Source organism: Macaca mulatta, chromosome 7 (genome assembly GCF_049350105.2).
Source record: "Macaca mulatta isolate MMU2019108-1 chromosome 7, T2T-MMU8v2.0, whole genome shotgun sequence".
Classification (NCBI taxonomy): domain Eukaryota; kingdom Metazoa; phylum Chordata; class Mammalia; order Primates; family Cercopithecidae; genus Macaca; species Macaca mulatta.
In genome coordinates this window covers 14,437,501-14,462,546 of record NC_133412.1, presented here as the reverse complement: position 1 = coordinate 14,462,546, position 25,046 = coordinate 14,437,501, and the positions used below count along the sequence as shown (strand labels likewise).

The following is a 25,046-nucleotide window of genomic DNA, read 5'->3' as shown; positions in this document are numbered from 1 at the left end:
CCATTCTTGTGTATACTTTGTTAAAAACAAAGAGATTATAAAGGTTTGGGTAATAAAGGGATTTAGAGGCTCCACCTGTAGGCTACCAATTCCACTCCGTTTCAGTTTTAAGAGAACTAAAGTCATGAAGGTACCCAGGACATGTAGTTTACTTTTAATTCAGCATGAGTTAGGATCCCACTTTATAACAAACCCTAGGATGTTTTTTTCAACTGTTCAGAGCAAATAGGTTGACAAAAGAAAAGCAAAGATTGAACAGGAAGGATAGAAATAAACACAGGGTAATGCTCAGTAAAAGCTGAATTCCTGAGGAAATAGACACCACTGGTGCCTCTCCTGAACATTTTCAAGGACAGAGTCAGCTCTTTACCATTCTGGGTCTTATTACTAGTCTTGATCGATAAATAAACAGTAATCGATAATTCTGAAAGAAAATGATGCAATAATGATTTTGAAATTAAGGATAACTGGTTCACGTTACATGGCTGAATTACAGTGCTCTGATTTGAACTCTGGAAAGAGCCATGCAAAGCACACCCCACAATGCTAGTTGTCAGCAGTCTTTCCCCGTTTCAAACAGCAGACAGAGTCCTCTTATGTCTAAACAGCCCCACTCAGGTCCTTGCCTGAAGGAGCTGTAATTCCTTAGCACCGTATTTAGGTCTTTCTTCTGTTTTTCTACTTCAGTTTTCCCATAGTATTTAATACCTTATTTGTTTAATAGATTGGAACGGAAAACTCAAGACATTTTGAAAAACAGCCAATTGCTTAGTTCCATAACCCTAATAACCCTAAAGGATGGCAGCAGTGTCATTATTTTTAAAAAATAATTATATCGTTCCCTTTACTTGTACCATGTCTTACAATTATCTGCTTTAAATAATTTTATCAAATATTAAACAGACACAAAATATTTGTAGCTTACATGCAACAACACGAGTAAGTAAATAAATAAGATGTACATCTGTGTATCCCATATCCAACTTAAGAAATGAAACGCTACCAATATCTTTGGAACCCTGAACCCCTCTTCAATCCATCCTTCTTCCCTCTCTTCCTGCATAGATACGATTATCCTGAATTTTGTGTTAATCGGTCCCTTTCTTTTCCTTCCTTTCTTAAATGAAAAAAAAAAGGCTGCATAGGAATTTTGAGTACTATTTGTTTAGAAGAATACAGTAAAACATTTGAGAAAATTGAGACATGTAAGCAATATTGATCAATTAAAAATGTTTCTGTTTTAATGTCTATTCAATCAACATTGAATAAATATTCTCTGCATTCCAAAGTGGCCATTAGCCCCAGTCACCACCAATAAATGATGGAATCCAATTCTGTAGTTACTATCCATATTATTAGCATTCAATTGCAAAAATATCAGTATTTTATGAAGAAAAAAATATTTTTACCTACTTGTATCAATAAAATTCTGTTTGATGCTCTACACATAAATTGCACTTTTAGTAGATAATGTTTTCAACTCATATAGTAAAATATTTTGGATTCCAGGAAGGATTTCTAAGAAAATGTGTTATATCTCCTTTTCTGGAGTTTTGTTTTTTTAAAAAAAAACACTTTTTTTTTTAACTTACAAGGTTTCTGTGACCCCTTACCCAAAGATAGGATCAATATCTAGATAGCAGATTATTAAGCTTCTTAGTATATTATTAAGGGAAAGATCCCTCAAATTACTGAGCCCCTCCACCAGCCATGTCTCAAAGATCTAAAGATGAGGAAGTCCTACAGGAGGAGTGGAGCGCATGTCCCGGGGTCCTTGGTGAGGAGGGACTGGAGAATAAGAGAAAGAATGAGACCAGGGAATGGATCCCTGAGGCATCCTGTCCCTTTCATCCTCCTCCTCCTTTTTCTGCATTCCAAAGTGGCCATCAGCCCCAGTCACCACCAATAAATGATGGAATCCAATTCTGTAGGTACTCAGCAGCAAATAACTGCAAGTATGTACCTGCTTTGTTTTCTTCTCCAGGACATCTCCCCTTGACAGATTCAATCTCTGTATCTTGTACCAACACTGTTGACCCTGGAGTCAACTTTTTAAAATTTAAGGTGGGGGCATTCCTTCAGCACTTAGGAGTGTCTAAGTCAAAATTTAGCAACAAAGTATAATAGCTTTTGATTATTTTAAATAAAATATTATATGATAACTCAGATTTTAGAGTGTTCTAAATTTACATATATTATCACTATGGGTGTTTTTGAATTCTGTTTAAACTTACTAAGAAACATTCCATGCCTGGACCCTAAAATAGGAAAAATGAGATATTTAAGTCTTTGGTTGTAAGAATTGTGAATAAGACCCTTGATAGATTGATTACCTAATGGCAAGTGTGACAAATGTGACAACAGATTTAAGAATAACATTACCACTTCACTAAAAAATAAACATGACTATTACTAATGATTAATTTAATATTTTAATAATGTTGGAGGCACTAAAGGTGTTGAAAATTAATACCAGATTGAAAGTTTGTGTAATAATTTGTCACAATACCACTTCCATATCTTCTATTTAGTGTATTTCAGAAATATTTTCCATTTCTTATTCTTTATCTTACTGTCACGTTCATTCTCTCCTTTCTTTTTCATAGCTATATTCCAAATTAAGTCCTCAGATTATCTTTTGCTTAACCTGGTCTCCCCATCTTCAAAGTTTGCCCTTCAATTAATTTTGCCTAATACTACCAGATTAAGCTTTGTAAATCCAAGTTTTTCTTCTTTTGCTTCTCATTTGATGAGTTCCAATTTTTCAGGGACGTAATTCTAAACTTTTTAGTATGGTATTTAAGTAATTAATACCATACTTAAATTCTACCTAATTTTCCAGGCTTCTTCCCAACTACTGCAAAATCTATACTATTTCTGTATCTAATATGTAATCATTCTCACATACCATAAAATCCCCATCATCTTCATGCTGGACATTGCCCTTACCCTTGCCCCTTGTATATTTTTGCCTGCTGAAATTCCACTGCTTTTATGTGATTTTATGTGCAAACTGATTTTATGTGCAATCATTGAATTAATCCCACGCCCTTAGAGCTCCCAAAGCACTGTGGTTCACACTTATAATACAGCACTAATCATGTACTGCCTCATATTTTAATTCTGAAAGGTATAGGTTTTATTGACTCCCATGCTCCCTGGATGGGGTTCGTACATGATACCCCCTTAACATGTAGAAGAGCATACAATCAGCATGGTATTGGTTGTGTTGAATTGAGTATATATGGCAAGAAAAGAATACCACTGTCATGTTTTATCAAGGTCTTGGGAAAATATACTGAGTATTATTGTTTGTATAAATAATTTATTATAAATTAAATTATCTTTATAGGCATGATGGTGCATGACTGTCGTCCCAGCTACTTGGGAGGTTGAAATAAGAGAATCACTTGAGTTCAGACGGTCAAGGCTGCAGTGAGCAGTGATTGTGCCACTGCATTCCAGCCTGGGAGACGAAGGAAGATCCTGTTTCAAAACCAAAAAACAAACAAACAAACAAGAAAACACACACACACACACACACAAATTCAAATGAGATTAAAACCCAGCCCCTGCCTTCTAAAAGCTCAAAACCTAACAAGGGAGATGGGCACCCAAATACTATTAACTATAATACAATGGCATAGTATTCTTTAAAAGGTTAAAATAAAATGCCCTGGAATCACAAAGGAGGGAGAAACTAATTTTGAAGAAAGGAGGTAGTAAGAGGGTATGAATCACGCTAGGATCTCTGAAGTAGGCCTTGAAAGAGAAGTAGCTCTTGACCAAATGATGAAAAAGCCACGCCTGATATAAGCCACATAGGTGATGCATCCGTCAACAACATTCAAGGGCATCATTCAGTTAAACTCCAATACAATGGTACCCCCAGGGATTGTGTAGCCTTGTGGCCCAGGGACAGAGCAGGCCTGGCTGAGAGGTGCGCATACCATGTTCAGCAGTTGTCTTGACATCACATATAAGCTCAGTTAAAATTGTACTAAGATCTTACCTTCCAGTTTGTGTTTTCTAGCCCTCCTTTCTATAAGGTTTAGGAATTCTTTTTACAATCTCTATTTAAAAGGAGAAGCCAAGAATATGACAATTCTGTTCACTCCAATATTCTCTAGCATAGTTACAAAACAAAATGGGTTACAGATTAGAATTATCAAAGCAAGATACATCTTAGCAATTTTTTAAATGTAATGTTTGTCAAACTTTTGAAGTCATTTTCCTTTCCTCAAATTAAATTTTGCGAAGATCATATGCAAACCAGAAAAAAAAGTAAATGGTCTTTTTCCCATCAAGACTTCTGCTGGTTCCTTGCAGCCCTAAGGATTCAGAGGCACAGTTTGAAAATTGCCAGTTCTAGACCAGCTTTCTCTTTTATAAGTGAGGAAACAGCAATCCAAAGAATTTGAAGTACGTTATGCAAGTTCATAGTAGCAGTTAGTGGCAGAATAGAAAATAGAAGCCCCTTAACTGTCACTCCACTGTTCCGTCAAGATAAAATTAATTCTATTTACATAGCAAAATGAGCATGAGGTCCAAGGGTCTCCCAAGGTGACATTTAGGATAGAGAGAGAGTGTTTCTTTTTCATAAGACTTCATTGGAATTCAGTATTTCATTGTTAAGTAATTCAGAATCAATGGTAAACCTTTCATTTTATTCTATCTTTCTTTCATTTTGATATTGAATTACCAAAAATGACAGCTCCTAGATTCTTTAACTTCTTGACCCAAGACAAGGGGGGTGGTTAAAGAAATTGATCTCAGTGATGGCCTTGACTAGTCAGGCACTTTCTTGCTCTAGAAATGAAAATTCAATGTAAAAATCTCCCTCAGTTTAAAAAGGCGGAAGAAAACCTGCAATGACTTGACTCTTATCTCTGTAGATCGTAAGGATGGAGAATAATAATGTTTAGATTCCTTGGCTAGTTCAACATGTTATGTTTTAATTTGCAGATTAAGTGATTTTTAAAAACCGTATATTCGGCTGGGCGCAATGACTCACGCTTGTAATCCCAGCACTTTGCAAGGCCGAGGCAGGTGGATCACCCAAGGTCAGGAGTTTGAGACCAGCCTGGCCAACATGGTGAAACCCTGTCTTTACTAAAAATGTAAAAATTAGCTGGGCATGATGGTGCACGCCTGTAATCCTAGCTACTCGGAAGGCTGAGGCCGGAGAATCACTTGAACCCTGGGAGGAGGAGGTTGCAGTGAGCTGAGATCATACTACTGCACTCCAGCCTGGGACAGAGGGAGACTCCGTCTAAAAAAAAAACAAAAACCAAAAACCAAAAAACAAACAAACAAAATATATTCACACACACATACATAGAAAGACTTAATCAAAATCATCAAGTATATAGCTGTTGTAAATTATCCTCCTTGTCAAAAAAGTTTAGTAACTATGACTTAATGGAAATAAATTTAGTTAGAGGGAAAAAAATAGTGTTTACCGGCCGGGCGCGGTGGCTCAAGCCTGTAATCCCAGCACTTTGGGAGGCCTAGACGGGCGGATCACGAGGTCAGGAGATTGAGACCATCCTGACTAACACAGTGAAACCCCGTCTCTACTAAAAATACAAAAAAACTTAGCCGGGCGAGGTGGCAGGCGCCTGTAGTCCCAGCTACTCGGGAGGCTGAGGCAGGAGAATGGCGTAAACCCGGGAGGCGGAGCTTGCAGTGAGCTGAGATCCGGCCACTGCACTCCAGCCTGGGTGACAGAGCGAGACTCCGTCTCAAAAAAAAAAAAAAAAAAAAAAAAAAAAAAAAAAAAAAATAGTGTTTACCAATATATGCCCCTACAACTGGTAATCATTAAATCAAATATTGTGGCTAATCAATTAATAACATAAATTAAGTTTGGATAACTTAGTCTGATACTATATCATGACAAAACATTTATTGAAAGGAATAATAGAAATACTTATTAAGATCAAATGAGTTAATAACTTTTGAAAGTCAAGAAATTTTTAGCTATAGGACAAATATAACAATATATGGCTTACAAATATAATGCTAAATGTGCCCTGAATCAATGCTGACATCACATAAAGACCTTAAAAAAATATCAAGGCCATAGCTTTTGGAATTCATGGATATTCTTGATTACTAACCATACAGAAGTCATCTTAGCTTCTTTCATAATGGAGTAGGAAATTGGCAACAGTACAGAGGGCTCTCTTTCTGGTTGTACCTCATCGCCATTTCACTTCCCAAATCTAAATGTCTGTTGTGAAGCGTGGTCTAGCCAGAAGATATAGATTAATTTTCTAAACAGACCACAATTCCCCAGACTCTTCCAAAAATTAGTGCTACTGTATGCCATGATTTTCATGTGATGTCACTAGCTTCAGTCATCAAAAAAAGCAGACAGAACACAGTAAAGAGGCTTGCAGAGTAGTGTCTTGAAGAAATACATCATAACTTAAAGATAGTAACCCAAATATAAACTTATGAGAAAAAATCAGTTGGAAATGATTCTGCTTTAAGGTAAGTCCTAAACAAGCTTTTGATCTGTAAGTCCTATCATTTCAAACAACTCTTCTCATGCACACACACACACATACACCAAAAAGCCACTGGTACAAAAAAAGATCTGTATCAAATTAATAGTTACTTGCTGAACAAAAATAAAAATGTTTTTTATTTAAATTACAAGGTTACCTATAAGTTATTAGGTTGGTGCAAAGTTGCTGTTTTTGCCATTAAAAGTAATGGCTATACATCTCTAATCATTCCAAAGTATTTTTACAAATTGTTCTTATACTTTGAATTCATCTGATCCCCGCCAAATAGGAAAACAACCACTAGACAGTATGCTCTACAACTGAAGTTATTTTACTATGCAGAGATTTAAAGTTGACCAGCCTCTAAAGTTATGTATGCTAGATGCTAATCTTTATTTTGGAAAGCAACTCTACAGAAGTCATTGCATGTTGAATTGTTTAGCAGAGCAAGCAAGTGCTCTTCAGGCATAGGCCTGACACTGTCTCTGAAAAGAAAACTCTGTCTTGGTGAGGGAAGATGATGTCCAACCACTTTCTACCTGGCTGGGCTCCAAGTGCATGACGAATTGCAAAAATACAATATACAAAAGGAATATTTATGTGTCTTCCTCCTTCATCAGATACACAGTATTTTTTCTCCCATGTCACAAAACTTGTAACCGCAATTTACAAGTATATGCACAAACTGCTATTGATTTAACGATGCATTTCTTTGATGTCCCTTGCCTTAACCTCATTTATAAAGCTGTTTTGCATTATTTCAAACTGTCAATGATTTGTGACTCATGAATATTCAAATCTAATTTGCACTTACCTTTTTGGTATGCATGCTTACTTGCAATATGTCTCTACATTTGCCCTTTTGTTTTGTATTTATTTGTGGATTATTTTATTGAACTAATACTCTTTTAAAAGCATATTAAGTCTATTTTAAAACAACAGGAGTGGTTGATGATTGACTCTTCTTGGTCTCAGTGCACTGTCTCTGTATTTTGCTGCTTAGCAAGTTCAGTGATTCTGTAAACATGTCTCTAGTATTAAAAATAATCATCCTTTTGCTAATAGATGTCAGTGTCAGTGGGACAGGTTTAGTTTGCTCAGCTATATGTCTCTAGGAAAGAGTCAAGAAGTTTTAAATGAACTTGAGCCTTACACAAAAAAAAAGAAAAAAAGGAAAGGATTATTTCTGGTGGAAAAACAAAAAGTTCATGCAGAATTGAGCCCTTCATGTCAGTGTGGATCAACTTTTCCACTTATATTGTGGAATGCCAGAAATGAAACCTAATTCTCTCAAGCACTAAGAAACCCTTTTAGATGTCTTTCAGATGATGATAGCTAAAGGAGACACCCAGGACTTTGTGGATTGCAGGCATGTCACTAGTGATTGAAGCTCCAAAACAGCAGAGCAGGGAGCCACTTGCCTATAGAATGGGTTTCTTGCAAAACCTGTTCAGAGACAAATGAAAAGTGTTGTTTTAAAAAAAAAAAAAAAAAATGGAGCAAAGCACACTGCTTTTGTAATTGATTTCTGGACTCAACTGCGATTTCCAAGAAAATCCAAACAATTAAAGGCCCTACCTTGACAAAAAAAATTTTCATATATTTATGTTTCATGTCAGTAGCTAAAATAGAAAAATACTTCACGGCATTTACAATACAATAGTTGCAGATTTCCTTACTTTTCATCATGCTCAATGTTTAAACTTTAAGCTGTAAAGAAATCACTGTCACCTATTGCCTTCCATTGCATGATAAAGTTGTCCCAAAATTTACTAAATGATTCCACACAAAAAATAAACACAGGTCCCAGTTCATCCCATCTAGTCAACAACATGTTTCTTTTTACAAATTTCTTGTTATAGCTCAATTGTACATATTCCGTCAGGTGATATGATCTCCATCCAAATGCTACTAAATTGCTATCTAATCTTTTTGTGGTATTTTTTTATTTAGAAAGCAAATATTTTTATTTTTTATTTTAAACAAAAATGTTTTGCTGTCATATTTTATTATTTATGTGTGTTTAAACAAACATACTTTGTCTAAGAGTTCATGTTTTCTCAAATTTATCATTTTCTTCATGACTGTTGATATCATTATTATTTCCTCAATTTTGCAAACCAAACATCACAGATTCACTGGGCCCCATAGTATGCTACCCAAAGCTATCTATTCCGTAAACCCCTTTACAGGATGCTATTTTTATGCATATAACTAACCAATTTGTTACATGCTGATTTTTGACCCATGAATCAGAGTACTCTTCCCTGGGAGATAGAAAACTCTTAGGAACAAGGATTTTAGTATTATGTTCCTTAATTGTACTACTAACTTGCTTTGTAAACTATAGTAAATTGCCTGAATCTCTAAAAGTCTTGATTTCCTCATCTAGGAAACAGGGATATCCCAATAATAACGATTGTGCCTACTTCATATTGTTATGAGAATTAAATTAGATGATTCAAATGCAATGCTGAGCATACTAGCTGGCAGTTAGACAATACTCAATATGGAGCTGCTATTTCCATAGCCCAATTTTTGCCAGAGTTGTACCTAGTTTCTCGTCAATTATATTTTAAAGTAAGCAAACTTTGTCTTCTCAAAATCTATTCCATATTTCCCCTACTCTATATCAGCATAACAGCTAAAGCATTTGCTCCCAACTCCAGGGCTAGGTCCTTTCTCTAATCAATGACTGGCTCAGGATCCATGATTAAGCCTTCCAAAAAGTCATTCAAATGAGGTATGAGGGAAAGTTTGCTGGGGTCTTCTCAATTTTTTTTTTCACACATCTTCCCACAACAGCATCCAGAGAAAGAGAAACAGGCACTCTTCCTCTCAGTGTGGTTGTGGGAAGATAAGAGGCTCAGAGCTGCTGCAGCCATCTGGCTGCCAGCCTGAGGATAAAGCTGATACACATAAGATGGCAGAGCCAAGAAAATTGAAGGGAATGAGAGATGGAGCTTGCCCCACCTCTTGCCAATGGCATAACTTTATTCCCTTATTGCTTAAGCCACTTAGAATTGGGTTTTCTGTTACTTGCAGCCAAAAACATTCTAACTGATTCAGGGAGGCAGCCTAAAGAGCAGTCCAGTGCCTGAGTTTACAGGAGCACATAAACATGTTGTAACTCCTCCTGCCTTTTCTAAGTCAGTAGCCCAGCCACATCTCCACAATGTGTCTGTCTTTCTGAAAATAGAAAAAAGATTCAGAGCACATCTTCCAAGATTACTCCAGTCTCCTAAATAACCAGCAGCTCTTTTTGCTTTTTTTTTTTTTCTTCTTTTGAGATGGAGTTTTGCTCTTGTTGCCCAGGCTGGAGTGCAGTGGCGTGATCTCGGCTCACCACAACCTCCGCCTCCTGGGTACAAGCAACTCTCCTACCTCAGCCTCCCAAGTAGCTGAGATTATAGGCATGTACCACCATGCCAGGCTAATTTTTTGTATTTTTAGTAGAGACGGGGTTTCTCCATGTTGGTCAGGCTGGTCTCGAACTCCCGACCTCAGGTGATCCACCCACCTTGGCCTCCTAAAGTGCTGGGATTACAGGCGTGAGCCACTGCGCCCGGCCATCTCTTTTTGCTTTTGTAGAAATAAAATTCAAAGCAAGGGTGCCACCCCTGTCTTGCTTTTGTAACCTCATTTCAGATCCACAGGTTACAGAATGTTAGTGCTCAAAATGTACTCTGAATTTTACATTCTTCACCTCCTGGAAAATCACAACCTAAAGTAGAATGGCAACACATGCATCTAATCCAATGGCATAAATCTAAGTAAAACTTATTTTATGATTTGGTTTACGATTTTTTGTTCCTATTTCTAGCTGGCCAGTTTAATTCGATATACATAAACTAAAAATAAGCTGGTGTCCTTAAGCTTCATTTTTGTATCTATATAAGGACAAATGTAGTTTGCTTTATCTCTTAGGAACCTGAATAGTAGGTTGTATGATCAAAAGAAGCAATTCTTGGCTAAAAATCTAAGAATGCACTTTTCATGGTCCCAAATCAGTTTGGTCTTTCTCTACCCCCCTTCCCACCCCATCTGCCTCCAGCTATCCTTGATTTAATCTTAATAGGAGCTCTCAGGATTGTAGTTCTAGTGTTCCTTTGAATAAGCAGTGAGAAAAGAAGCCAGGTAATTATATATTGCCCTAAAATATATAGAACCACAGATCTGGAGACATCTTTAGATATTATCTAAAGAACCAGCCACAGATAATGCCAGAGACATGCCTAGGGTCACACTGCTTGGAAGCAAGTCATCTGACTCCCTAGACAGCATCACTGCCACGACACCACTGTGCCTCTCAGGCAAAGTGACTCTTAAAAGATGTATGGGTAAATAAATTGCTAAATTTAACCTGTGGGGTGGCCCTTTGTTGCTTAACTTATTTTCGTGAGAATCTAACTATATCATATCTCAGCTTTATGGTTATTTTTAAAAACTACTTTATGTATTTTAAGATATGGAAGGTCAACTCACTACCTATTTGCTGAAGATTTCTTTACAGCATGTAAAAATATGTCCTTTTTGGTGTTTCTGAAAATTGGAATAGAAGTAGCAAAAATATGTGGTTTCCTTGTTGGTCCTCCTATGCTGAGACTTGATCAACTGTTGTTGAGGGCCATTGTGGCTGTGGTCTTGCACTTATTGCATGGAGGACATTCACAGCCCACTGAAGGAGGAGCCCCTCTATCCATCCTGCAGTCCAACAAATATCAATACTTGAAACCAACAATGGAGACACCGTGGCTAGGTATAAATCTATAGATTTTTTATAGAAGATTTTCAAAAATCTAGAACCACATCAGTAAATGTTTTCAGATTCCTACCTCAATTTTAGTGGTACCTTAAAAATTATTTTTAATGGCTTAATTTTTCTATCTCTAAAGTGAAAATAATTATATTGGTCATATATTTCTAAATGCTGCTACCAGTACCAAAAAGAGCATATCTTTCAAATGGCATAAAACACATACTTTTCATGAATCCAAACTCTGTCAGTCTTACTCATATATGTGAATTTCATAAATCATAGTCACTAAATAATCTCTCACACACACCGAAACACAGAGTAAAAAACAATAATAACTGGTATTTAGAAATCAAGTGATTCAAAGTAAAAATTCTGACTTCCTCACAGTCGATGGGTATCTCTAACTCAAAAGTTTTTGTTTAATTCACAGTTGAAATCGGATCCTTAAAGAGATTTCATTAGACTTCATTTTCAGAAATATTTCAAAATTAGCTGCAAATCAATCATAAGTGAAAAAACATCTAGAATCCCTGGGATTATTGATCAACAGGAAAGGGGCAAATAAGATTGTATCCAAGTATCCTTTCCATGACATCTTCTCTCTTCTAGTATTTGTTAGAGCCACCTAAGGATTCAACTTAGGAAGTGTGGGGGAGGCCGGGCGCGGTGGCTCAAGCCTGTAATCCCAGCACTTTGGGAGGCCGAGACGGGTGGATCACGAGGTCAGGAGATCGAGACCATCCTGGCTAACACGGTGAAACCCCGTCTCTACTAAAAAATACAAAAAACTAGCCGGGCGCGGTGGCGGGCGCCTGTAGTCCCAGCTACTCGGGAGGCTGAGGCAGGAGAATGGCGTGAACCCGGGAGGCGGAGCTTGCAGTGAGCTGAGATCCGGCCACTGCTCTCCAGCCTGGGCGGCAGAGCGAGACTCCGTCTCAGAAAAAAAAAAAAAAAAAAAAGGAAGTGTGGGGGAAAACACACACACACACACACACACAGCAGAATCTAATTTAAATTTATTGCCTACCAGTATGCAACAAGTTTAAAAACTTCAGTGACACTGTATGGGCACGGTGGCTCACGCCTGGAATCCCAGCACTTTGGGAAGCCAAGGTGGGTGGATCACTTGAGCTCAGGAGTCCGAGACCAATTAATTGAATATTAATTATTCAATTAAATAAATTGAAACTGTAGTTAAGAATCTTTTTTTGTAAAAGAAGGTCAATATTATTTTAAAAGTCAACTTTACCTAATTTTTAAGAAACATAATTTCAATCACACATTAAGTTATCTAGAGAATAAAAATCAATGTTACCAATATTAGGCAAAGAAGATTTTTTTTTTAATTTAAAGAAAAAGGAAAAATGACTGTTCATTATCTCACATCAATAGAAGTTTAAATATCTTAAGCAGATATTATTAACCTAAACCTGGCTGTGTAGTATAATAAACTTCAGTGTAGCCAAAACCACAAGAACAGTTTAATATTAAAAAGACTATAAAGTAACTCACAGTAACAGAGTAAAGGAGAAAAAAAAATTTATTACACATAGAAAAAGCATTTAACAAAACTTAACACTAAATTTTTTAAGTTCTTGGTGAACTAGGCATGGGGGGCAAACAGCTTCCTTAATCTGATACAGATTATCATCAATTAACTGCAGTAAATAACTTTCTTAATGGAGAAAGGCTATAAACGACAATTTCAAATTAATAATAAGATAAGGATGTCCATTATTTAGGAATGCTTTGGTTCAATATTGTCCTGGAGATCTGGTCCCAGATAGAGCAAAAAGACCACACCCTACTCCCAAAAAAAGAAAGAGAAAAAAAGGAGGGGGCGGGGGAAGGAAGAAAGAAAGGAGAAATGAAAAGGAGGGCCGGGCACAGTGGCTCAAACCTGTAATCTCAGCACTTTGGGAGGCCAGGGTGGGTGGATCGCTTGAGCTCAGGAGTTCCAGACCAGCCTGGACAATATGGTGAAATCTCAGCTCTACAAAAAATAAACAAATTAGTTGGGCATGGTGGCATGCACCTGTAGTCCCAGCTACTCAGGATGATGAGGTGGGAGGATTACTTGAGCCCACGAGGTCGAGACTAGAGTGAGTAGAAATTGTGCCACTGCACTCCAGTCTCAGTGACACAGCAAGAGTCTGTCTCAAAACAAAAATAAATTTTAAAAAAAAGTAAAAAGAAAGAAATAAAGTAACAGGATAAATAAATAAATAAAACTGTCATTTTCTGTAGACTATATTATTATCTAATACCTACATTGAAGGCCCAAAGAATTTGTAGATAAATTAATATATGAGACAGGTAGGCTGAAGATACTTGGAAAGCAATGGAGTTGGTGGAATTGGTACACTGGTTATCCATACAGTGAAATAAAAGGGATTCTTACCTCACTTCTACACACAAAATTCAATTCCCTGTTGGTAAAGAGTTAAGTATAAAAGAAAAGACAATCAAATTTGTTAATAAATTTTATAGAACTTTTTTAAGTTTAGACTGCAAAATAATTTTTATGCAAGACACAAAAAGCATAAGTCATAAAAGAAAATATTGATAAATTAAATTACAATAAAATTTAAAACTCCCGTGTATTAAAACACATCAAATAAAATTAAAAGCCACAAATTGGAATAAGATATTTGCAATATGGAATTCATAAAATAATTTAAAAACTCAGTATAAAAATGGGAGAAATATATAATAAACAGGTATTTCACAAAAGAGGAATTATAATTAATGAAAAAGCATATAAGATGCTCAGCCTTATTAGTGATTTAGAAAATACACGTTAAAAGCCGCACTGAGATACCTTTTTACGCTCACCAGATTGGCGTGGCAAAAAGAAAAAGAAGTCAAACATTACCAAGTGTTAAGAGAAGGGGTTGTAGATCAACAGGATGTCTTCTGTACTACTAGCAAGAGTGTAAGTCAGTGCAATCACTCCGGAAAATAATTCACATTATCTTGGAAAGTTGAGCATTTGAATGCCAAAAAATTGGAAAATGTCCTCTTATATTGATACTCTAAATCTAGAAAAATCTTTGTACAGGAGCATTAAGAGATACATACCAGAATGCTTATTGCAGAACTCTTTTTAGTAACAACAAAAATGACAACAACCCAGGAGGTAAAGACAAATAAATCATATTATAATTACAGGATGGAAAATCAAGCAGACATGTAAAAGAAAAAGAATGAATTATCACAAAACACACAAAAAATGAATCTTAAAAATGCAACATTGAATGAAAAAAGGAACCCAGAAAAAGTGCCTTGAGTGTAATACTATTTTTACAAAAAAAAGCAAGATGAAGCAATATATTGTTTAGGAATATGTATACATACAATACAAATATAGATGTATATATAGAGAAAGGTTAATATATTAATAATATACACAATATCATTTTATTACATATAATTTATATTAAGTACCTATAGTTCACGAATGCACACATAGAGAAACTATTAACAAAAAATTCAGGATGGTAATTACCCTCGGGGGGATAGCCAAAAAATGAAAAGGAAGGAACACATAAGTACAGGCAATGTTTCCCTGCTTAAATTTGGTGGCTAGTTTATAAACGTTTCTTTTATTCTTAAGCATTGTAACATTTAAGTAGGTTATATATATGCTTTTGAATGTAACACATATTTTACGAAAAATAAAAGTAAGAAAATAATAAGTGATCTTTTTTTTAAATCAGAGTAATGTTATGACTAAGAAGATGGGAAATAACAGATGGAAATAAAAGAAAATTAGAAAAAGCTCATATCGGGCCGGGCGTGGTGGCTCATGCCTGTAATCCCAACACTTTGGGCGGCTGAGGTGGGCGGATCACGAGGTCCGGAGATCGAGACCATCCTGGCTAACACGGTGAAACCCCGTCTCTACTAAAAAAATACAAAAAATTAGCCGGGCTTGGTGGCGGCGCCTGTGGTCCCAGCTACTCGGGAGGCTGAGGCAGGAGAATGACGTAAACCCGGGAGGCGGAGCTTGCAGTGAGCCGAGATAGCGCCACTGCACTCCAGCCTGGGCGACAGAGCGAGACTCCGTCTCAAAAAGAAAAGAAAAGAAAAGAAAAAGCTCATATCAGAAATCCTTTGTTTCAGTAGAGCAAGAAGAGAAGTCATCTGAGAACAAGAGGAATGAGAGTAATTAGGGGCTACTGAGTGTGTCGTAGAGAAAGGAAGAAAGGAGGAAAGGAAAGGAAAAGTATGGATAGAGAGAGGGACAGTGGGAGAGCAGGGGAGAAGAGAATGAGTTATTGTCAAAGAAATGAGTCTCCACAGAAAATGGATTGTTTCAGGAGGACAACTGAATTTAGAGCATAGGTGTGAACTGCACACACTCAGGACTTCTTCCCTCAAAAATGGATCAGCCAGAGGAACCAAAAATGACTGAGGATTAATATGGAGATTGTCATGACTATGTGTATATAGAAAGAGGTTGATATATTAATAATATATACAATATCACTGTATTACATATAATTTATATTAAATATATATAGTTCAGGAATGCACACATAGCAAAACTATTAACCAAAAATTCAGAATTATAGTTACCCTAGGGGAAGAAAGCCAAAAAATGAAAAGGAAGGAACTTTCGTCATGACAAAAAGTTCAAAAGTGAGAGAGGCCTTGGTATGCACACTTAAATATGTTCACATCCTCTGGTCTATTTTCAGGGATCCATTCTAAGAAAATCATCCTGAGTTCGGAAAAACTTTCATATCCAAAGATGCTCATTACAGAATTACATATAAAAATGAAAACTATGTATAAATAAACTTAGCACCCAGTAACAGTGGAATGAAAAAGTAAACCATTTTACTTAATTGATGACATTTATTTAAATAGAGTCAAACGGAATTTGAATACTTAAGTAGGATGCAAATTGTATGCAAAGTACAATTACAACTACATACAAGAAATTATGCAGAGAAAAAAATACACAAAATACACTAAAATTTTGGCAGCAATTGTGTTTGGATACTTTGCTCATTGGTTATTTTTTCCTTTTATCTTTTCTGCATTGCTACATTGTCTTTAGTAAATATGTACTACTTTTAAAACAGGAAAGCAAACTAAAAGATATGTTTATTAATTGCATTAGTTTACAGTTTAATACATATATTAAACTGGGTTGAAGATCAAGAAAATCAGGATATGGGCCAGGCGCGGTGGTTCACGCCTGTAATCCCAGCACTTTGGGAGGCCAAGGTGGGTGGATCACGAGGTCAGGAGATCGAGACCATCCTGGCTAACATGGTGAAACTCTGTCTCTACTAAAAAATACAAAAAAAAAAAAAAAAACTAGCCAGGCGTGGTGGCGGGTATCTGTAGTCCCAGCTACTCGGGAGGCTGAGGCAGGAGAATGGCGTGAACCCAGGAGGCAGACCTTGCAGTGAGCCGAGATCGCAACACTGCACTCCAGCCTGGGTGACAGAGCGAGACTCTGTCTCAAAAAAAAATACAAAAATTTAGCCGGGCGTAGTGGCGAGCACCTGTAGTCCCAGCTACTCAGGAGGCTGAGGCAGGAAAATGGTGTGAACCTGGGAGGCGGAGCTTGCAGTGAGCCTAGATCGTGCCACTGCATTCCAGCCTGGGTGACTGAGGAAGACTACCTCTCAAAAAAAAAAAAAAAAAAAAATCAGGATATGACTAATGAATTGGCAAAAAAAAAAATCAGGAACCCAGAAAACACAATAAGGACCACAGGGAAGACAGAATCATTTATATTTAATAGAAGCTAATATAGTGGATTTAAAAAAAAAAAAGCAATCTCTACATTTGAGATGTTGAAAGTAATTTTCAGTTCCACATTGCAGCCATAGATGTGGGTGGCTAAAATGGACATATATGTGTGCATACACGCACACATACGTGCACACACACATACGCACAATGTGAGTGGGAATGGATTTTGGGATGTGAGGTGGACAAGAAAACAGTGGACCAAGTGGAGATGATCAGGGTAAGTGGACAAGAGCAACCTGAATTAGCCATGATAATATAACTTTATAGTTTGAACTTCAACAAAGATCCACAAATATTTAGCAGCATTACAATGTTAAAGTAAATTATACTTAGGTCTCAATTAACATTGAGAGAGAAATAACCAATTTTGTAAAGACCATGTAAAACAAATAACCAGTGCAAATTGTGTTCTATTTATTAGTATGTTCAATTGTATATGAATGCATCCTAGGTCCTAAAACAAATGGCCCTACTTTATGTTTCTTCTCCACAAATATATTCCGACTTATTTTTCAAACTGTATATCTATATCTCAAATAAGCCTGGTCCAACTCGTTATATAAATAAGACATAATTGGTAAAGTACATTAATGAAATCTCTGAAGATGGTATTTTTCAAGCGAGTCTCTGTATGATACCACCTTTAAAGTTTATTCTACTTTTCATATCATACACTCTCGTCACCAGTGGAAAATTTATTTAAATGTTTCTGTTTCCACGTATACCTCAGCCAACCTCCTATATAAAAAGTCATGCAATATTGTATGTGCTTTTTTGGTTTTATTACTAATGTAAATACTAATGAAAGCTAAATCTTAATTCATTAGTATCATTGATAATTTGCAAGAATATAGAAGGCTAAAATGTAATTGAATTGAAACACATGACTCTTGCTAAGACTTAGTTCTGACCTAAGAAAGCTTCTTCTACTCTCAGTTCCCCATACCCCACTCACTCTCTTTAAGGCTCCCATAGTAGCCTAGGCATGTTTCTACTTTTATTCATACCAAAATCTTTTTATACACCTGCCTCTGTTTTCCTCTAAAACCCAATTGAAGCTGAGAATATATTTAATTAATCTTTATATGTCAGCACTCATAAGAGCACCTAGAGAATATTGCAAGCTCAACAAATATCTATTTGAACGACTGAATGGATGTAGGAATTAGTGATTGAATGTTTTCTCCCAGTTATTAATTCTATTACATTATAGAACATCTGTGGCTCAGGATTCAGTGTTCTGGTTCTCTTATGAGTTCACAGCACAGTATTATATTTTAAAGATACTCAATCTACACTGCTAATCCAAAAATCAGCCTTTATTTAAAAATTAATTTCAGTGTACCCTCTATAGTCTTAAAACATTATTATGCCTCCTGGTAAAACTTCCAATTAGATGTTTATAAATTTGTTTTTAACCTGTCAAGCATACAGTGTGCCCCCTGTTACATACCCATTTTATTGTTAGTGAAATCACTGGATTCTAAATTGCAATGGCATTCTTTATTTCAGCAGCAATTTAGCAGGGACAAACCCAATGATACATGGAAAGACGCTTATTACCTCCTACACCTCTGCCTCTAGCTCATCTAACCCTTTTTCCAACATCTATGAAAATAAGAGTTCCCTCCTTTCTCATCTGTTTTGCTCAACAAGATGCCGAGGGAAGAACAATGAACTTCAAGCAGGCAGTTCAGGGATTTGGTCCCAGTATTGTTACTACCTTCAGTTAATTAGACTTCGAATGCTTCTCCTAACAGTTCTGTGTTTCCATTTTCTCCTATATAAAATGAAAGGGTTGCACAAGATGATAATTGTAAAAATAACTAAAAGCCCTATTTATTAAGCTTTTACTATATGCAAAGAACTGCACTCTGTGCTTTCTGTGCATTATCTCATTTAATTTTAATCCTCTAAACACGTTTATAAGGTGTATCAGTCAAGGTCCAGCAGGAAACAGATGGTACACATCAAATTGGGTAATTTGAGGAGAGCTTAATAAAGGAACTTTATTAAAAAGGTGTGAGCAGGGTGTTAGGAAACCACGAGGGACAGTGCAGTGCCCCAAGGCTAGTACTGGAGAAGGACATGGTTACCTAAATCTAGAAACAGAACTGTGGGAAGAGGACTGCTTGAGCTGTGGCTGGAAGGCAGCCAGCCCTCAGGGACCCTGGGAATCAGCATCCAGACCTGGCTCTACCCAATCTAGGCAAGCCCAAGAGGAAACAAGGGCCATTCTAAAACCATCTATACCAGGCTTTGGGGCAAAAATCAGGAGGAGGAAAGTAAATAGTGGACCTGAAGAGGCTGACAAATGTGTCCAGTAATATCAACTATTGTTATGCGGATTTTATGCATGAGGTTACTGGGGTTTAGAGGGGTCAGGTGACTACTAAGAGTTCACAATCAGCACAGGCCGGATCTAGTATTCAGCCCCTTCCTGTCAGACTCCAGAGCCTGAGCTCCTGATGGCTTTTTAGACCTTGGAGTCCCTTTTTGTGTTTCTAGGGTTAAAAACAGCCTCAGAAGTGATCTGATTCAACCCTCTCCCTTAGAGATGTTTGAATAAGATGCCTCTCCATTTAGGACATGAGCCTTGCAGAGACCTCAGTTGCCGTTGAAAAGCTAGTGGTCTGTGTGCTCATTCTTCCTGTTCCAATACTGTGGCTTGTATCCTGACATGTAATTTTGATTTGTAACCCTGAACGAGACACTCGTAGAGACAAAGTTGTTAGGCAGTCAGAAGGAGAGAATAGCATTTTTTACTATTAAAATTTTTTCTTTCTTGTGACATGCTCTCCTCATTAAGCAAACTTAAGGAATTTTCCATTGACAAAGAGTTGCCTAGTGAATAGCTTTGCTTGGGGTCAGGGTGGGGAATAGGGAGGGCAGTCGATTGATGACTGGATTTTCCAATTTCACGTGCTGGAGTTAGAATACAGCCCAAGACTCTGTTAAATGTGTTCCAGTAGACTATGGAAGAAGTGAGCAGAATGCAAAAATGTTTAAATGCAGTGAAACTAAAAACTACTATTAAACATATTCTTCAATATTCCTGTGAGGGTCCTTAAGCTAAGAAAAGGAAAGGAAATTCTCATAGAGTGACTAGTCAGAGGTTGTTAATTACTCTTTGTGTGAGAATTAAATTTGCTGAAGAGGGATGACTGAAGTAATTATCTGAGGTCAAGGGGCCCATCCCCAATCTGTCTGCTCCTCTGTCAAATAGAGATAAAAAACCCACTCAGTACTCTTAGTAATGGGAAACTGTTCCTGTACAAGCACTTTTCGGCCTACAAACAGGTTGTAGTCTAAGATGGTCTGCAACTCACTTGTTGGGAATATGAAGCAAATCTTCTGAAAGCCAGGGTGTTATAAACTGTGACTCAGGGCTGGACCAACCTTCGACACCCATTTAAATCTCGAATCTAACTCAGTGTGAGTTGCAAAAGTACTTCCTGGTATGAAGAAAGAGGAAAATGACAATACTGAGAACTCAGTGCTCCTGTTCCGGGTCAGGTCCTGAACCTGGCATGTTCTCACTGCCTTTCACACTCCAGCACCTTCAGGCCCAACGCAAGAATGGAACCTGAAAGTTTCAGGCAAGTGCCATGATTTGCCATCTTCATTACCAACAGGATGTAGGAGGCTTTCATGGGTGTACAATGAGTAATGTGGCCCAGATATCCCTCACCTCGAACTCAAAGGCCCTTTTTGTTTGTTTGCTTTTTACACCAGAGTGAAGGATAAAAAGTGGAAGAGTTATATGTTTGTTTTTGATTAATTGGAAAACTTTCCGATTTTAGCAGAATGTCTGCCTACAAGTAGTGAGGATCTGTGAATGAAGAAAAGGAACGGTTTGATTACCTTTTTAAAGATTATCCCCATAGGCAAGGCAGGCCTGAGAGAGCACTCTCAGGAGAGAAAGTTCAGTTTGGGGTCCCCTTTTAACTAACTGGGCAATACAGTATTGAGAGATTGACTCTTCATAGGAAATCTTCAAAAACCTGGCTACAGAACTTCTTTTTTTGAGGAAATGATTTTCCTGCCATTCAACCCTAGCTAAGCAAGACTTTTGAGATTGCTTTAATCATCAGCGGCTTCAGTGTCTTGGTAGTGAGTGAAAACGGGATTAGGGTGGAATAAGGGGGAAAAGTTTCCAGGGACCCGTGGTGAACCAGTGTTGAGACCCCCCCTCCTTTAAATAGGGCCTGCATGTGTAAAAGTCAATTTCTACTTTATGAGAGATTAGAACCAGAGAGCGGCTCATATTTAAACCCTGCAAAGATAAGGAACAGTGAGTTTACCCCAAATTAGCTTTCAAAATAGCTCTGATCTAGTAATTTGCCCAGTAATTTCCCCAGACTGAGGCAGGTCTGAAGAATTTAAAAAGGGGAGGAAGTGATATCTGATAAACTTTAGGATAGCTGAATTTGGGGTGGAGGGGGGAGTGGAGGAAGAAGGTAAGAGAAGAGGAAGAAAGGTGGGGAAGAGAGAGAGAGAGAGAGAGAGAGAGAGAGAGAGAGAGAGAAAGAGAAATCGAACTCCATCAGGTTGCCTTCATTTCCCCGCAGGATTTCACCCACTATGAGCGTCGGTTGTTGTTTTGTTTATGCAAAGTTAGTCGGTCTGAGACACAGGGAAAGTGCTGAGATCCACGCTGAAGAAGGCAACAATGATTTTTAAAATGTAGATGAAACCACGCACACACACACACACACACACACACACACGCACACACACGCACGCACACACTGGGTCGGGGCAATCCCTGCCCGCCGACTTTGAAATGAAAACACGGCGAGGAGGGCGGGCTGGAGGGAGGCCGCGGCAGCAGCGGGGAGCGTTGTTGGTGACCGAAGGAGCTCTGGTGAATATCAGGTTCGGATTAGTGACAACTCAGAAGTCACGCCGGCGGTTGGGGGAGGGAAGTTTGCCAAGGTCTCAGAACTCGACGGAAGAGAGAGCGGCTTCCCCTGGCGCCGGGCGGAGCTGGGCGTACGCAGAGAGACCTCCGTCCTGGCCCGAGCCAGCTCCCCCAGCGCTCTCACACCCCGCCCCGAGATTGAGTTTGTCAGCGATCATAAAATGGGAATTGATTATTCCAGCCACCATTGATTAGGGAAGAATGCTTACTGCAGCAGCGGGGAAAAGGTTAAGAGGAAATTGACCTTCTTCCTAGGTGACATAAAGTCATTAGGTAAATGAGATATTCACACAGGAGTTTTAAAAGGTCACGCTCAATTTTTATTTGTAGCCTGAAGAGTCAACCTGGAGCTGGAGCTTAGGGCAGGGACCCCGCTCTTCTGGACAAGCGGACAGAGTGGGAGATAACTCTCTTGCTGCGCTGGGCAGGGGCAAGGTGGGAGGTGGGTTAATATTGTCTGGGGAAGATCGCACTGGAATTGGTGGAGTCCCGGCCCCCGAACTCTGCGCCTCCTGCCTGACCCGTGGGTGCGTCTCTGTGCATGTGTCCCTCTGGGGCCCTGAGCTTCGCGCGGCGTCTCCTCCGTTCCAGTCACCCGTAAGCAAAGGGATGCCGGGCAGACACAGACAATTAAAAGCACTTATCCTACCATAGCCGGCCACGTATCACACAGAGGGAAAGCGTTTTGTTTTGTTTTTTAAGGAGAGGGTGAGAGATATATTTATGCACATATTTATCCCTCTAATTATAGGAATTAATCCTCTTACTTATGACTAAAAGGTAACGTGGAAGGACGTCTCTTTGATGTGGAAAAGCACCATTTGTGACTCACATTCAGACTGATTAAGGAATAATTGTTGTTAAACGCTTTACAAGAGAAGAGTGTTTAATTGAGGGGCATTCGTAATTTTACGGCTTAGTACGAAATTAAACGTAATTAAAAACTCAGAAATTCCAACTGATTTTCCAATTATTTTTATTGTCTGAGTTAATTATTACACAAGGGTATCACTTTGCCCTAAAGGCATTTTAAAAAAAAGCAACCATACCTTTTCCAAATATTCGCAGGGAAGCGACTCAAAGCTTTCTCCAGGTATAAGCCTGGTAAAGGACCTTCCTTCTTCACTCCCCTCTCCTTCGGTCCCCCACGCGCCCCTCCTTCGCCTCCAGTAATTAAGCGTTTCAGCCACTCTCCCCTCTCTCTGAGTTCCTGTAACACCTTGGGATGTGAGAAAGTGATGGCAGTTCTCTTCTGCAGATCATTACAGGAAAACTGGAAGTATCTGTAGAAGGCTGATGAATTTCTTGAAGTAACACTTGTCATACATGGTGGCGAGATTTTTTTTAAAAAAAAGCTAAGTAAACACAGCTCTCTGGGGGCGATCCCTCAATGCCTCTGCCTTGGGGTGTGTGGCAGGAGGGAGGTAACACCCAAGTACCGACTGGAAGTTGTTTATAAACTCGCACATGAAGACGTACAGATGCACCTGGAAACTTTCTTTGGTTTGCACTTTTATTTATTTATTTATTTGAGAGGATGGGTATGAAAAACTTCTCAGATTATGAATTTTTTTTTAATGCTGGGATTGACGGCAAAAAGCCAAGCTATGTTTGTATGTGTAGCTTCTTTAAATGTCCAAATAGACTTATTTAAATACATCAAAAGGTTTACAGAAAGTGCCTCAGTGTTATGGAAATGAAAACACATCCTCACAGCTCATGCAGAAGTGGCCCTGTCTTCCCTATCAGACTTGGATATCTTTCCTGTCAAACTCTGAAAAAAATAAATAAAAAACATAAAATTGGGGAGAATGTGGATTTGTAAGTTTCAATTCATCTGGACCGAGAGTATGGAGCAATGGAATGTTTGTGTTTCAGTAAGTGTTTAATTTCTCTGAGATTTTTAGGACAGGGACTTCAGTGGATTCTAGCTTTCTATTCGCCTTTCCCCTCCACACCCCATAAAATAAATGATTGCCTCTGATCTGATGTGCCAGGTGAAAATGGGTAGAATTAAAACTGTCAATTCGGTTTCCAACTTGTGTCTTTCGCTTGAGTTCAAAAGCTTTTAAAGTTAAAACGTGCCGATCATTTATAAGTATTATTTCTTTTTCTACCATCGAGGCTTTTAAGTAAAAAGAAAGAAAAGGTGTTTATATTTCCAAATTCATTTTCCCTGGAAGATTTCAATCTGCCAGGTAATTTGGTGATGGACCCTGACGGTATGAGAAGGTCTGCCTGGCGGAGCCTGGTTTACCCGAGTGCGGCCAAGTACACTCAAGTCCGGTCTTTCCCTTTTTTTACTCCAATGGTATATTTGGAGCTGGGATGTGGATATTTAAATTCGAAGCTTTCTAAGTGCTTCAGTACTTTTGAAGAAGAGGTTAGAGTAGGCAGAGTTGGGGAGAAAGGAAGAAGGATCTCTTTGAAAGTTAGAGATGGTGAAAAAGACATGTAATCCGATGTGGAAAATTGAGTAAAAGAGGTAGTGCACACTTTAGCTTAGGCAAAGATTGCTGAATCCTTTGAAGAAACTGACACGGATTTTCCAGAGATGGGGTGGGTGTAGGGGGGGAAACCTAGGGTGGGCATTTTATGTAAATGAGCATATTTGAAATATAGTACAAATCCGGTATAGTAAAACTGACAGTTCTGACAGTATTGACAACATAAATATATGTTTGAACACTGCACTTTCAGACACTTAACCGATGAAGCAATAAAAAAAATTCGACTACAATATTTCAAATAATCGACATTGATGTTTTGATACATCATTTTTATACTCCAAATCGATCTATCACTCTGGGGCTGGTCAATTTTAAGTAAAAGTGTGCTGCAATTATTTGTACCTTGGCTAATGATGACCTAATAACAGTCCCCAATTAATTACACCCGAATCGTGCTTTTTTCCTTCCGCATTGGAGGTGGGGGGCAGTTCTTGGAAAACAGAACCCACTATTGTGCCATCCTTCCCCTCCCTTGTATTCCATTTTTGCCACGGGTGGGGGTGGGACTTCAGATTTAGGAAGGGGTCTTTGTCTGCTTGATCATGGACGCCACAGGCTGGGGT

At 38.1% G+C, this 25,046-nt stretch overlaps 1 long non-coding RNA gene across 1 annotated transcript in view; it reads right to left on the bottom strand.

The window, feature by feature from the left end:
- Positions 1 to 25,046, bottom strand: part of LOC106999136 (uncharacterized) — a 36,137-nt gene that overhangs the window by 5,428 nt on the left and 5,663 nt on the right. The window lies entirely within an intron of this gene.